The sequence below is a fragment of the Pocillopora damicornis genome, chromosome 10 (assembly GCF_964200805.1).
Source record: "Pocillopora damicornis chromosome 10, jaPocDami1.2, whole genome shotgun sequence".
Lineage (NCBI taxonomy): Eukaryota > Metazoa > Cnidaria > Anthozoa > Scleractinia > Pocilloporidae > Pocillopora > Pocillopora damicornis.
The window spans coordinates 1,749,160-1,764,015 of record NC_142679.1 but is presented as its reverse complement, the minus strand read 5'-3'; the positions used below and the strand labels follow the sequence as shown (position 1 = coordinate 1,764,015).

Genomic DNA, 14,856 nt, shown 5'->3' with positions numbered 1-14,856 from the left:
ACACGATTTCTCTTGCAGTTTGGTGTAATAAGTAAATTGTAATCCTCCACGGGATTTCAGGGAATAAGGTGAACGCACGCACGCGACACGCTCGCACGCAGTCATTGTCTTGCTTCGCACGGTACGTGTTAAGATCTTGCTTGCAACTTTGCACGATATAACACGGTGACCGTGCCAATTTTATGACACGCATCTTAAAGTTGCTTTCGATTTGAAAGAGAAGTACGTTCTAGGCTGTGAGGCTTTTTAGCTCACCGATACACCCGCCCGATACGATACTCAATATCTACAGTGCAACTTAACATGGAGGCGAGATCTGTTGCTGAAGGATCTACAAAGATTCGGGACTGAGCTTATTAACTGCGTGGAACGATATGGATTTTATATTTTACAAGGCAAGAATTAATTTTTAAAAAAGTAATTCGTGTGTTTAAACTGAGCTCCTCTTGACCTGAAACACTTCGAGTCCACTGAATTCCTCGTGAAAATCCTGAGGGAAAAAGCCATGATTTTCCGTGAATGTTTCGTTTTTCATTACAACTTTCGAATAGGACAGAAGATCTTCTTCATTTTCGCTTATATTCTGTAAGCAATATACTTTACAAACACCATCCTACAATTAAAGAGCTGACAAACACAAGTAACAAAGTAAGCTGGATTGTACAAGATAAGCATGCGTGTTAAGGAAACAAAGGAACTTAAAGTGTTAAAAGAAAATCTAGTGTGTTATAGAAACAAACCTCTACCGTGTTAGCCAGATACGAACAATGGCTACGAACACGCTCTCTAAAATCAATTTTTTTTATGCGCATATCTGCACGGTAAGCGTGTCAAGTCATTAACGTGCGAGGGTGTTACAACGTGCCCTGTGCGCGTGTTCACCTAATTCCCTGAGACCTCGTGGAGGATAACAACTGTAAATTTTGTGTTCTTTGAAAAATTTTTTCGTGCTTATTAACTCCGAATTGCACTCAGTATCATGACAGTACTAATACATATATCTTATTAGACGTTTTAACGTGTAGTATCGCTGACTATTTTTACAAGTTGTACCGTATTTTGACGAGCCCCTAGGGCAAGTCAAAACACAAACAACGAGTTAAAATACTCAGCGATACTACAAACCAAAACGTCTAATAAGTTATTTATTGTCCAACTGCTTTTTGCTAAGTCTTTCTGCTCATTTCTCATTAACAATCTCTAGCACCACCACAAGTCAGTTAACACAAGGAAGGCTGAAAGACAGCCGGCATTTAGTTTTTAGAAGCCCTCTATGAAAAGGGCATTTTGCAAGGGTGATCTTCAGACTCATCAAAGCGCCCATGCACAACTTCCAAGAGATTTCCTGTCGTCCAAATAGCTAGCGGAACCAGATTAGTTATAGCAACCAAAATGTGTCTTTTCCATCTTTTGCGCCAAACAGCCATAACCGCGATATTCTGAAAGCGAGTCTCGATGGCCAGGGATACGCCGGTGAAAAACCATTCAATAACCAGCGGAACTGAGGTAGGAATGACAAATTCCTGAAACAGCTTCAACAATGAAATGTTTTGTAAGTAAATGAATTAGTATACGTACAACAATCCGTTAACACACACAATAGCAGTTGATTCGGACAACATGCTTATGATAACGATATCAGCCATTAGTCTCTCACGGCGAGGAGTGCGAAAACTTCCCCAAGGAGCTGATTTTCTTTTCAAGATTTCATGACAAACATGATCAATGAAGACCATGCCACTTCGTTCTAAAACTTCTACCGCGCCGTGAATTATTCCAAGAACAGCGATGAGTTTGAGGTTATCAAGTTCTGCCTGCATTACTCGAAACATGACCGCTGATACAAAATACAACGGCACTAACAGGATGTAGGAGTATCCCGGATGAACAATTTTCTTCAAGCGTTGAGTGCAAAGTCGTAAGATTACCTTAAAGATAACTGCACAGAGAGGTGAGAAGAGTGCAATGAGGAGTTTTCCATCTTCAGTTTGTTTGTTGTACATTGGATAAATAAACCTTGCTATAAAGATGCCAAAAAGAAAAGTTGAGCAGTAGGGTGTCGTCAATTTTATAAATAAACTCGTTCTCCTCGACAGGTTCCGGAAGTGATTTGTCAGAAGATAACCTTGCCAACATATGCTAATTAGAAATATAACGTAGAGAGGAATCTTCTGAGTCGCAGAAAGCTTGGAATGAGAAGGACAACATGATACACTATATCAACACAGAACAGGAAAAAAGCAACAAGAATAAGTTTTCTTTTCACACCCTTTAACTGATACGGTCGAAAAAGAAAAAGCATTCCTGCAAAGAACCACATGTAAAGAAAGGCATCACCTATCACCTCAGACAATGTTCTGATCCACTGTATTTTAACTGGGATTGTCTCCTTCGGTTGAAATTGGCAGTTACGTATCGTTTCGTACGAGAAGTAAGAGATCATGATGTAAAAAAGGCCAATGATGGCAGGTGTTAAAAGTGAAATCAATGCACCGATGTACATTGATTGACAAACTGTGTGAAGAACGGATGGTCTGAATCGCTTCCATGCCATTTCGTCATCTTCATTTTGCTGATCGTCTCCATCTTCATCTGGTGAGCTCGCGTCAATGACCCGATATCTAACTCGAGAGTTCCCTACTGACAAGAGATCATGATCGTCGTCCGATGGCGGTGAATATTCCTGATAAATAAGTTTATCAACGGGCTGACAATTCCACTCTCGACCCTCACTGCTTAAGCTATCGTTACATCCAAGGGTCTCCACTTCAGGCTCATCAGGGTCGTAATGCTCTGTTACGCCGCGTGTGAAGCTAAATAAAACACGAGCAAAAACTTCAATCAGTAAACTGTTAGTCATTGTCCGCGAGTTCACACTTGAGATCTTCGATACCGAATGAACATGTTTCGAACAAGCTCCAGTTTTTTATTATAATGTTTTGAAAGTGAAGGTGCTCACAAAGAAGAAACAATACTCCCGCCATCTGCATGCAGCGGAAGTTTTGACTTGTCTAATGAAAGTTGAAGAAAAAGGATTTTGACGATCAACATTATGAATTATATATATTTCTATCGTTTGAATTTTAAACAAATCCTCATAAAGAGGCAGTCAGAATGAATACTTCAGCTCGTAGACATATAGTGAACATGTTATGAATAAGCTCCAGTAATTTTAGTATGACGTTTTGAAAGTGCAAGTGCCAATAAAGCAAAAATCATCTAGCCCTGTCAAGTAATCTAATCATGCAAATCGATTTCCATCTGTTCACGATGATTGAAGCGGCTCGACAATATTCGCGAGATGAGACTTAATTCTTTTGTGTTGGTTGTTAGCGCAAACACCGTATCGAATTAAGCTTTTGGTCAATCATTTGAAGAACATCAATGAAGGACCTTTTTGGATTCGACAAACAGACTGAAAGGTTGAATAAGTTAAATAGAAGAAAGTTAGGAGAGTTGTTGCTGGAATCTTGGGGGCGGAATGAAAACACCTCCATTGCATTTCAAGGAAACAGCCTCTGAAGTTTCTCGATTTCACTGTTTCAGTAATGTTCAGTGCACATTTATCAAGTAATTAAAAATAACGACGATCGGCCAACTTAAACTGAAGCTTCCCAGTGTCCATTTATCATATCTAGATAAGCTGCCATAAGTTTTTTTCAATGATGGTCGCTCTCTTCGGTAATGTGTCGAGATAAAATATTTATTAGCGTATCGGAACAACTCTATGAAAAGTCCCAAACGTCAATTCTAGTAGTGATTGAGTGGTTTTCACAAGCGTGTCTCTTGCGATCGAGACTTATCGGTTATCAGAACATGGCTGTCATGGCTGTTTAGAGAGAAAGATGGAAGAGACACACTCTTGTGGCATTTGTCAGTGCGGTGGCATTGGCACTATGGTTGAGTGCATAAGTTAAGAAAGTTTTTCATGTTCCCTTCGTCAATAATACTCAACCTTACAAGATGCCTTTTGGGCCACAGCCTTTTAACTCAATCAAATGGTATTCAGCGGTAAACACGTTTGTAGCCGAAACGTAAAGGAGTAACCCTTCTTGATACAGACACCACCATCAGAGCACAAATTAATGCACCAGCTTCACCAATACATTTGAGTTCAGCGTGGCATCATAATATCGTAATGAAACGAAATTACTCTCCCTTAACCGCAACATAATGTATGTAGCTGAATTTATAATCTTTTCCTATTAAAGGAATAATTATAGCTGACTTTATATTTGAATCTTTTTTTACAAAATTATCCTTGTTTGGATATTTACATCAAATAATAATTTCCTTACCAAGATGTAACAATGTAATTTCCTCTAGAAGTTTCAAAGACCCGAAATAAGTTGTCTTTGTTGGTTGGAGAATTTAGACTGAAACTGGCACGATTGACGTTATGGCAATGCTGATAGAATAGAATGTGCCGAACTGGCTAATGTCATCATCGTACAACTTGCTTCCGTATGAGGTATATTTAAAAAGGCTTTGAGATCAAAAGCGGCAAGATCACGGAACTATGTGAGCATGAAAGTAAATTTAATCGATATAATTATTTGTTCTGACATACGTATTATACCTGAAAAGAATCTCGGATGGTCTGATTCAGCCCCCACCGTGAGATGAATAAGCTCACGAAGAATACAAAAATGCTCTTTCAGTATCAACTAATTTTTAGTTTCGAATGAAACCTGAAAATTTACGGTTATTGTCTGGATTACGGTCTGATTTTAATTTAATTGCAATCTACCGGTAATTATTAAGAATACGATTGTTCCCAAACGAACCTTGATCTCTTAGTCAGGAAGCTAATGTTGAAGAATACCCTCCAGCTACATCTGTGTGAAAGCATCCGTTAAAATCCAGATATTTCGTTTTCTTCCAAAAATAGCTGAGAGTAATGAGTCAAATGAGGTTTAGTGATTTTTTTCTGTAATGTAAAAACATTTACCAGTTGTCTGCAAAAAAACTACGCATTGGGATAAACTGCGTAAGCCTTTTCACTTTAATTCGTATATCAATCGCTCTTTGGCATAATTTATGTTCTTTGATATTAAGTCAGTGATCAAGGATATGTCGCCCACGATACCAAATATTAACTCCCGAGAAAAAAGTTAAGAAAATATCGAAAGTCCAAAGCACCATCGAAAGTTTCCATATTCATGCGCATCTATGTCCAATTTTTAGGGAATGACACAATGCACATTAGAAAGATCATTTAAAATTGGAAAATTAACAGAAAACATCAATGTTGAAATTGATATCGAAAGTCGAAAATTGAAATCTTCCTGCTGTATCTCAACTTTCGTTATAAAAGTAAATCATTCCAAAATGAGTAGCAGAACATTGATAAAAGTTTTTGGTCACATCGTGTTCAGTTTCACACGAGACGTAACAGAGCATTACAATCCTGAAGAACCTGAATTTACAGCGGAATCATTTGGCTGCGATCCATCGGAAAGCATTGGTCGAGAATGGTATTGTAGATGAGTTTATATTTCAAGAATACAGCGATCGAAGGGATACAGCTTTTTCCTATCTCCCTTCATCAAGTCTTAATGTGAGATGTATAGACGCGTGCACACCAGAGGAAAATGAAGAGACGTTAGGCGGCCAACAAGATGAAGATCGAGCAATGGCTAGGAAGCGGCTCAGACCATCCACTCTTCCCACAGTGTGGAAAGCACTGTGCACCAGTGCTTTGATTTCATTGTTGACTGCTGCTATTATCGGTGTCCTCTATATAATGATAACCTACGTCTATTATCAAGCCATATACAACTGCCACTTGCATGACACAGAGACAATTCCTGAGAAAGTGCAATGGATCAGAAAATTGTCTGACATCATAAGTTGCGTTTTCCTGTACTTGTGGTTCTTTGGAGGTGTGCTTTTACTTTTTCGACCATACCAGGTAATGGGGTTGAAGGGGAAACTCTTCTTAGTAGCTTTCCTCCTGTTTTCTTTGGATGCACTTTATCGCGTGGCTCTTCAACTCCTTAGAACATCTCTTTCTAAACTTTTTTGTTAAAAAAGATTCCATTGAACGTTTTTTTCTATCCAGCGTATGTTGGCACCAGTCGTTGGTATGGTAGCCGCGAAAATCAAGTACCTAGTTAAGCAGGAAGCTAAACAAAACTCCTTAGAACATCTCTTCTAAACTTTTTTGTTAAAAAAGATTCCATTGAACGTTTTTTTCTATCCAGTGTATGTTGGCAAATTTATCTCTAAACAATTGCGTTTCGCTCGCTATCAAAAAGGCTGAATTTATTTTTCAAAATGCTAACGCCGAGCTGTTTCCCTTTTCGCAATCGGCATCTTCGTAGCGTCTTATATTTACCCGATGTACAGCAAGCAAGATGGGAAAGGAAAGCTACTTACAGCAATCTTGTCGCCTCTCATCGGTGTCGTTCAGCGGTTTCGAGTGTTGCAAGCAGAGCTCGTCAGCCTTAAATCCATCGCTATCCCTGGAATAGTCCACGGCGCTGCAGAAGTCATAGAGAGGAGCACCATGGTTATCACTGATCACGTTTGTCATTTCATTTTAAAAAGAAAATCAGCTCCTTGGGGAAGTTTCCGCACTCCTCGGCGTGAGCGACTAATGGCTGATGTCGCTATTTTAAGCATGCTTTATGAATCAACTGCTATTGTTTCTGTTAACAGTGATTTGTACTTGTATCAATTTATTTACCTACAAAATGTTCCACTTTTAAAGCTGCTGCAGAAATTTGCAGTCCATACCTCAGTTGCACTGGTTACTGAATGGTTTTTCACGGGCGCATCATTGGCCATCGATACTCATCAGAACATCGCAGTTATGGCCGTTTGGAAAAAGGAAAAAGGAAAAAATGGAAAAAAATAGGAAAAATGGAAAAGACACATTTTGGTTGCTATAGGAAATCTCGTTCCATTGGCAATTTGGCCGGCTTTGAGGCAATTCAGCCTGCAAATTAAATTCATCGAAGCTCTTATAAGCTGGGAACATTATCGTAATGAAACAGTCAATGACAATCTTTTATTTGAGCATTACGCAAACCACACGCAACACCAGTATCGCGCTCGTATGAGTCTGCTTCGCACCTCTTTGGGTTCAATAATATACGCATGCACATTATTTGAAAAATAGTGCAAGGGTTTGATTTGGTATCTTAGAGACATATAAGATAAGACTGCTACGCATTTATAGCTTGAAACTTCCCTTCGAATTCTTTGAATCATGTAGTTAGAAATTCTTTAGAAAAACTCATAAAAATACAGAGCATGTGGATACTTTTACAAGCCACCCAACACACAGTTAACTCTGTAATTTATATACTGGTTTAAATTTGTTTCTTAGTACAATGGTCGCGCAGACACTTGTGTTAGAAGTTTGTTGTACAGTATTTTTACGTTGTTGCTTTACTGAATTCTCAGTGCTCAGTCTGGTTTCTATCCAATAAATAGATTCAATGTTGCCACAGGAGATTCAAAATTTGGTGAGAACATCACTGACACGCTCGGCTACCCTTAGTATTGTGCTACTTTTTGTTCGTACCACATTTTGACGCCATATGTGATCTATTACTGACCAAACCCACGATAACATGGAACATGTTTGCTTTATATGATAAAGAAGCAAAACTGTTTTGATGGCTCAGCCGCGCCACATTTTGACGTAATCTGTGACCTGTTATTGAAGATACCCACAGCAACATGGTATGTGTTTGTTCTAAACAATAGAGAAGCAAAGTTGTTTGACGGTGACGTCACCCATGCGTCTGTCTTCCGATAGATCATAAGTTAGAAGTAATTAAAACGCGCGCGTTTTACAACTTACTTAGCATATACACAGGAAAAGGATTCTATGTACAACAATTACCTCCGTTGTAGGTACTTCCTGGGAAATTATTTAATGTTTAAGTACGAATAGATGTTTAACTTCGAAAAAAAAAACTAATTATACTATCACAGGAACAAAAACTCGTTTTGGCAGTCATAACCTGATTCATCACGCAACAAGTCTAGAGAATTGTGTAACAACCTCCATCTATAGGAGGGGTAGATAGGGGTAAGTGCGCAGTTTCTCAGATACTGATATTAATCTCAATCTAAATATCCCACGCACTGTGCCTGCAATATCTTTTTAAGGAGGGAGGCTGTTTAGTCTCTCTAGGTCAAAATAAGATAATTTCACAATTGGAAAAAAAAGTGGAAACCTCATTACCAGTCCTTCGTTGTGTATTCCTTCCTCCCTGATTTCTTCATCTTGCTCCTCATTTGCGAGTCTCTCTACCAGTACACACTCAACCAAGGAACATAAAGATAATCAAAGTGCTCTGTGAGCAAACTCGTGAATTGACACTTGATTTTTTAGATTATGTTTAATGTTATCTGGTTTAGGGAATTTTGTGGTTGATTGTCATATCTATATAGAGTACGAGCAGTAGTTCAGTGTTCGCTAATGTAGCAAAGAAACAAAGTAACGTTGGGATAAGAAGGTATTACAATTGAAATGATCATGCTATTACATTTGACAAGGTGGATGATGCCATGTGTTTTAAACGTCTATCATTTTTTTTTCTGGTTTAAAAGAAAAGGTTGGAAGTAAATGTGGGTGAAAAGTGAAATTTACTGTCTTTCGTTAGAAATATTAGAAAATCAAGGCAATACTGTCTTAATGAAAACATTAACGATTCCCTCTTTATCAAATAAGATAAACGGAAAACGAGTTTTGAGTGATATAACTAAGCCAAGCCTGCCACCGTCATTTTGGATCTCCACCTGGGTAGATTAAAGTCACGTGCTAGGCAACGTATAATCAATAACAAGATAGAATTTCATTTCAGGCCTATTTATCAATTTTTTGGTATGTAACTTTCGCATTTTAGTACGTTGTATGTATTTTGAATCTTCAAATTGTCTTGAAACTTAAAAAAAAATTGTTCTTTAAAAATTCACTGAAAATCGGTAGCTAAAATTGTTTGTTTAGGTGTTATTTGATTTTCGTGTTAACTTGTTACTGGGATACCTGTGGTAGCCCAGTCATAAAATGCCTTTGTTTTTTTGTCGTCTTTATTTTTTACTGGGATACCTGTGGTAGCCCAGTCATAAAATGCCTTTGTTTTTTACTGGGATACCTGTGGTAGCCCAGTCATAAAATGCCTTTGTTTTTTTGTCTTTTTACTGGGATACCTGTGGTAGCCCAGTCATAAAATGCCTTTGTTTTTTTGTCGTCTTTTTTTTTTTGTTTGTTTTTTTCCTCCGCCACAAAATGGAAAAATTGCGCAATAGTACCCAGAGGTCATTGGGCCCTCAACACCATGACAACTAACTGTGATCCAATGAGGTGTTCACATACTGATCACGCGTGTTATCCCTCGACACCATGACAACTAACTGTGATCCAATGAGGTGTTCACATGCTGATCACGCGTGTTATCCTGATGATGATTGACGTTGTCATGCACAGACAGGGCCGGGTCACATGACGAACACGAGATTTTGCTCATGAAACTCTTTGGTCAGTTGTATTGCATTTCAACGTATTTAAATTGCGATCTCCTGGAGCATTGTAGCGCAAACGCGCAAAATACTTACAGACGCATATACAAGTCGTATTAATCGCGGCTAATCCACACTGAAAGATGTTATTGAGCGGTAATTTTGGAACGGATTGAGTCGCGAACGCTTGAAAGCCATGAAAGCCTTGAATGCCTTGAATGTCTTGTATGCTAAGTATGCCAATGTCTTAGTTGAAAAACGTTCACTTGTTGTAAAAAGCAAAATCTGAAATCTGAAACCAAACTGCATATACTCTATGCAATCTATTGAACAACGCTACTACCGTGAGACTGAAGAACATAACTATAATGGATGCAAACTGCTTGTGAAGAAAGACGACATGTTGGATTCACTTGATGGCAAGGAACGTAGCTACGATAACAGTACGAATGATATTAATTTCACGATCAGAAAGGTGAATCTTATGTTTGTTTTCATTGTAGTTGTATGGATATTCTTTTTTAATAAATACGTGATCCAAAACCCTGTGTTTTTTTGTGTATAATGTTGTTATGTTAAATATTGTTTACGCAATTGTCTTGTCACAAGCGGCCCAAGCTCACGTCTCGAGAAAAAGCCAACGATTAATTCAACACGCGTTGTGTGACTCGGTGTTAAGTTACGAGAGGAACTGCACGTTATAAGGAATAGTACAGGGAACGAAGTATGGTCGATTTACAACGATACATATTTCGAAATATGAACATTTTTCTCGTAAAATCAATAAAACTTACTCATACCCTGTGTATCCGTTGTATTTTCTGGCGATTTCTACCGTTTTAAGCTTGCTTTACCATCGCTGTTGTTCACATCATCTACTTTTATTACGTTGATAAAATCTGTACAGACATCACACCAACCAACTCGCGCGCAAAGTAAGAAGACTATATTGAAGGCTTGAAATAATATTGCGATCGATTTTCATCATGAAATGGGCCAGGAATATTCCACAATAGTGCAAATAATCGTGAAGGCGGATTGCAGAAAAGCGATTGCGTGACGCTCGATAAGCTGTAAGATGACATGTTATTATATACCAGACGTAAAAACTCTTCAGATTCTTAGTCTGCATTTTGTACCCACTCTGCAGTCTGCAGTCTATATTTTGTATCCGGTCTGCAGTCTGCTGTCTGCATTTTTTACTAACAGGTATCCGTGGCGCCAATACAGTTAAATTTTGGTTACATTTATTCGCAAAACACACATAATCTACCACAAAATACCTGTGAGATAGGTAATTCGACATTTTCGTTCTTTCCCACAATAATATTCTTCTCTCCTTTTGTAAGAATGTAGACATCACCCACAATGTTTCAAGTAATCCACCCACCCTACAAAAAAGGAACTCTTGCACGCATAGCATGCCTATGTTTTGAAATAGGTGTATGCCCTTGGCCAGACTTAAGCTTGAGTGCACTATTTCAGTATACTAGTCCGACACCCGTAGTATCACTACACTTGATTCCAAGGATCCAGTACCATCCAGGTATCCCAGTTACCCTGCTCACAGGGTCTAGTTTTTTTTTTTTTTTCCTCCGCCACAAAATGGAAAAATTGCGCAATAGTACCCAGAGGTCATTGGGCCCTCAATACCATGACAACTAACTGTGATCCAATGAGGTGTTCACATACTGATCACGCGTGTTATCCCTCAACTCCATGACAACTAACTGTGATCCAATGAGGTGTTCACATGCTGATCACGCGTGTTATCTTGATGATGATTGACGTTGTCATGCACAGACAGGGCCGGGTCACATGACAAACACGAGATTTTGCTTATAAAACTCTTAGGTCAGTTGTTTTGTATTTCAACGTATTTGGATTGCGATCTCCTGGAGCATTATAGCGCAAACGCGCAAAATACTTACAGACGCATATACAAGTCGTATTAATCGCGGCTAATCCACACTGAAAGATGTTATTGAGCGGTAATTTTGGAACGGATTGAGTCGCCAACTCTTGAAAGCCATGAAAGCCTTGAATGCCTTGTATGCTAAGTATGCCAATGTCTTAGTTGAAAAATGTTCACTTGTTGTAAAAAGCAAAATCTGAAATCTGAAACCAAACTGCATATACTCTATGCAATCTATTGAACAACGCTACTACCGTGAGACTGAAGAACATAGCTATAAGGGATGCAAACTGCTTGTGAAGAAAGACGACATGTTGGATTCACTTGATGGCAAGGAACGTAGCTACGATAACAGTACGAATGGTATTAATTTCACGATCAGAAAGGTGAATCTTACGTTTGTTTTCATCGTAGTTGTATGGAGATTCTTTTTTAATAAATACGTGATCCAAAACCCTGTGTTTTTTTGTGTATAATGTTGTTATGTTAAATATTGTTTACGCAATTGTCTTGTCACAAGCGGCCCAAGCTCACGTCTCGAGAAAAAGCCAACGATCAATTTATGAACGCGTCACGCGTTGTGTGACTTGGTGTTAAGTTACGAGAGGAACTGCACGTTATAAGGAATGGTACAGGGAACAAAGTATGGTCGATTTACAACGATACATATTTCGAAATATGAACATTTTTCTCGTAAAATCAATAAAACTTACTCATACCCTGTGTATCCGTTGTATTTTCTGGCGATTTCTGCCATTTTAAGCTTGATTTACTATCACTGTTGTTCACATCATCTACTTTTATTACGTTGATAAAATCTGTACAGACATCACACCAACCAACTCGCGCGCAAAGTAAGAAGACTATATTGAAGGCTTGAAATAATATTGCGATCGATTTTCATCAAGAAATGGGCCAGGAATATTCCTCAATACTGCAAATAATCGTGAAGGCGGATCGCAGAAAAGCGATTGCGTGACGCTCGATAAGCTGTAAGATGACATGTTATTATATACCTGACGTAAAAACTCTTCAGATTCTTAGTCTGCATTTTGTACCCACTCTGCAGTCTGCAGTCTATATTTTGTATCCGGTCTGCAGTCTGCTGTCTGCATTTTGTACTAACAGGTATCTGTGACACCAATACAGTTTATTTTTGGTTACATTTATTCGCAGAACACACGTAATCTACCACAAAATACCTGTGAGTGAGGTAATTTGACATTTTCGTTCTTTCCCACATTAATATTCTTCTCTCCTTTTGTAAGAATGTAGACATCACTCACAATGTTTCAAGTAATCCACCCACCCTACAAAAAAGTAACTCTTGCATGCATACCATGCCTTTGTTTTGAAATACGTCTATGCCCTTGGCCAGACTTGAGCGCACTATTTCAGTATACTAGTCCGACACCCGTAGTATCACTACAGTTGATTCCAAGGATCCAGTACCATCCAGGTATCCCAGTTACCCTGCTCACAGGGTCTAGTTACTGGGATACCTGTGGTAGCCCAGTCATAAAATGCCTTTGTTTTTTTGTCGTCTTTTTTTTTTTTTTTTTTTTTTTTTCCTCCGCCACAAAATGGAAAAATTGCGCAATAGTACCCAGAGGTCATTGGGCCCTCAACACCATGACAACTAACTGTGATCCAATGAGGGTGAAGATGTTCACATGCTGATCACGTGTTATCTTGATGATGATTGACGTTGTCATGCACGGACAGGTCCGGGTCACATGACGAGCACGAGATTTTCTTTTGTCGGTCGTTTTGTATTTCAACGTGTTTGGATTACGATCACCTGAAGCGTTATAGCGCAAACGCTCGAAATACTTACAGACGCATACACAAGTCGTATTGTTCGCGGCCAGTCCACACTAAAAGATGTTATTGAGCAGTAATTTTGGACCGGATTGAGTCGCGAACTGTGTATCCGTTGTAGTTTCTGGTGATTTCTGCCGTTTTAAGCTTGCTTTACCATCACTGTTATTCACATCATCTACTTTTATTGCGTTGGTAAAATCACACAAACCAACTCGCGCACAAAATAAGAAGAGTATATTGAAGGCTTGAAATTATATTACGATCGATTTTCATCAAGAAATGGGCCAGGAATTTTCCACAATAGTGCAAATAATCGTGAAGGCTGATCGAGGAAAAGCGATTGCGTGACGCTCGGTAAGCTGTAAGATGACATGTTATTATTTACCAGACGTAAAAACTCTTCAGATTCTCAGTCTGCATTTTGTACCCACTCTGCAGTCTCCAGTCTATATTTTGTATCCGTTCTGCTGTCTGCATTTTGCACTAACAGGTATCTGTGGCACCAATACAGTTTATTTTTGGTTACATTTATTCGCACAACACACATAATCTACCACAAAATACCTGTATAGCGACGCTTGATCGCCGCTAGCTGGACCGTACGAATCTCACTGATCGACACAACAAATATCGCCCCAATTTCTTTCATGGAACGCCTCCTTTATTAAATGTCGTATTTGACCGTGAAGCTAAAAATAATTGATTCACAAAATTAGGGACAAGAAATTAGCTATAGAAACACTCGAGGTAAATTAAACTTACATTGTTGCCGGATCTGGCGAGAGTTGACACAAAAAGGACCTTTCCTTCCTTCGATAAAAACGACAGACAATTTCTTTCTATTAAACCACGAGTGCTTGCGAAATCGATCAAATTATTGAATTGCACAATAGATCCGTTCTGTTTGGAAATGCGATACCACTTACGGAACGCGTGACGAGGCACCTAGTGTGACTTTTACAGATTATTAATTAAACGATTACTAAATCAAAACAAGGGATAAACCCGTGCCTTAGGGGCACTTACAACCTGTGTGTGAGGTAATTCGACATTTTCGTTCTTTTCCACGTTAATACTCTTCTTTCCTTTTGTAAGAATGTAGACCACAAGTAATCCACCTACCCTACAAAAAATAACTCTTGCATGCATAGCATGCCTATGTTTTGAAATAGGTGTATGCCCTTAGCCAGACTTGAGCTCACTATTTCAGTATACTAACCGACACCCGCAGTATCACTACACTTGATTCCAAGGATCCAGTACCATCCAGGTATCCCAGTTACCCTGCTCACAGGGTCTAGTTTTTTTTTTTTTTCCTCCGCCACAAAATGGAAAAATTGCGCAATAGAACCCAGAGGTCATTGGGCCCTCAATACCATGACAACTAACTGTGATCCAATGAGGTGTTCACATACTGATCACGCGTGTTATCCCTCAACTCCATGACAACTAACTGTGATCCAATGAGGTGTTCACATGCTGATCACGCGTGTTATCTTGATGATGATTGACGTTGTCATGCACAGACAGGGCCGGGTCACATGACAAACACGAGATTTTGCTTATAAAACTCTTAGGTCAGTTGTTTTGCATTTCAACGTATTTGGATTGCGATCTCCTGGAGCATTATAGCGCAA

At 38.9% G+C, this 14,856-nt stretch overlaps 2 long non-coding RNA genes and 1 pseudogene across 2 annotated transcripts; 1 reads left to right on the top strand and 2 right to left on the bottom strand.

Moving 5' to 3' along the window:
• Window positions 1–1,094: 1,094 nt before the first annotated feature.
• LOC149038396 (uncharacterized) lies at window positions 1,095–3,119 on the bottom strand (annotated as a pseudogene).
• Window positions 3,120–9,101: 5,982 nt separating this feature from the next.
• Window positions 9,102–13,993, top strand: LOC149038395 (uncharacterized). The gene is made up of 2 exons (XR_016180482.1): window positions 9,102–9,225; window positions 12,886–13,993. It is a non-coding gene; the product is annotated as an uncharacterized LOC149038395 (long non-coding RNA).
• LOC149038394 (uncharacterized) lies at window positions 13,859–14,485 on the bottom strand. The gene is made up of 2 exons (XR_016180481.1): window positions 13,982–14,485; window positions 13,859–13,908 (listed from the first exon to the last, which is right to left on the bottom strand). It is a non-coding gene; the product is annotated as an uncharacterized LOC149038394 (long non-coding RNA).
• Between the last annotated feature and the right edge of the window lie 371 nt (window positions 14,486–14,856).